Source organism: Melanostigma gelatinosum, assembly GCF_949748355.1.
Source record: "Melanostigma gelatinosum genome assembly, chromosome: 2".
Lineage (NCBI taxonomy): Eukaryota > Metazoa > Chordata > Actinopteri > Perciformes > Zoarcidae > Melanostigma > Melanostigma gelatinosum.
In genome coordinates, this window is record NC_136635.1 from 30,691,287 (window position 1) to 30,692,528 (window position 1,242).

Consider the following 1,242-nt stretch of genomic DNA (forward strand, 5'->3'; position numbering starts at 1 on the left):
TTTTTCAACATTCTATACTCGGGCTGCGGTCGAACATTCCTTTTTGCTCAGGAATTATATCTAGTACCTAAGTGACCGCCATGATGAGAGCTCTTCGAATTCTCTAAATGCTGAGGCGTCAATGATTCCTTATTAGCTCCTTTAGCATAGGAAACACTTTACCGTCCTTTACCAAAGGAAAGTTGTTGATGTCGCCCCATAATTCCTTGCAGTGGCATCATTTAAAGTGACGTCCATGAACAATATGCTGATGTTACACAGGTTTGACAATTATTTTCATAGTCATAAACTAATCGCATTCATGTTGATGAATAGACAGTGACAGTCATTTCGTTTCATTTTATATGTACTTATTTACTTCGAATGTAACAAATGTGCAAAAAATAAATCAACAGTATATATAACAAACTGTCGAACAAATTATCATTCCTGATAATAAAGAAGCATCAGTTAAAACAGAAGCTAGGTAGCCTGAAGCTATAGATTATTAAACTGTTAAACAGCACAATATAACCGAACCGTTGGTTGCAGAGTGATTGTTAAGTGTGACAGCAGCAGGAAGGCGCTCCGGTTTCTCTCCTTCATACCACGATATATATATATATAATATATATATAAATATATATATTATATATATATATATATTATATATAATATATATATATGCTATATATATATGCTATATATTATATATATATATAAATAATATATATATATAAATAATATATAATATATATATATAATATATATATATAACCCCTCACTATGAAATTTGTTATGACATACTATAGTATGCCTTTTTATGTTATGACATAATACTATGACTTTGCCACTTCCAGCTTCTTTTTTTACAAATATGAAATTAATTTAAACCTGTAATAATATAATCTAGAAACAAGCTGGTGAACCAAAACAATAAGGAGTTCAGGTGTGTTCATCACTACGAAGGAACCCTTTCACTTTATAAGATGTGCTCTGAGCTCGGCCACAGTCAGTCACAGGCGTCACTGCAGTCCGGGACAGGAAGGAGTGAGCGGAGCGGCATTCAGTCGGTTGTTGGGTCGGGTGGCATCTGGTGGTGTGGTCGAAGAGCCCACACTGTACCTTTAAGAGGAAGTGGATTAAGGCTTGAAAACAAACAAACTACTGTAATCAGTTTATTGAAAGAATGAATGTTGTGAGTACTAATCCAGCTCCCAGAAGTCCATCTAGTTACAAGCATACGTACCCTCTCTGTTTTAG

At 34.3% G+C, this 1,242-nt stretch overlaps 1 protein-coding gene across 1 annotated transcript in view; it reads right to left on the reverse strand.

Annotated features, from left to right (window-relative positions):
• Nucleotides 1-1,144: 1,144 nt before the first annotated feature.
• LOC306796550 (CD82 antigen-like) overlaps nucleotides 1,145-1,242 on the reverse strand; it is a 24,199-nt gene continuing 24,101 nt past the window's right edge. Inside the window, exon 9 of the mRNA XM_079295547.1 lies at nucleotides 1,145-1,242. This exon is cut by the window's right edge and continues 1,157 nt beyond it. The gene's annotated coding sequence lies outside the window, so the exon portion shown is untranslated.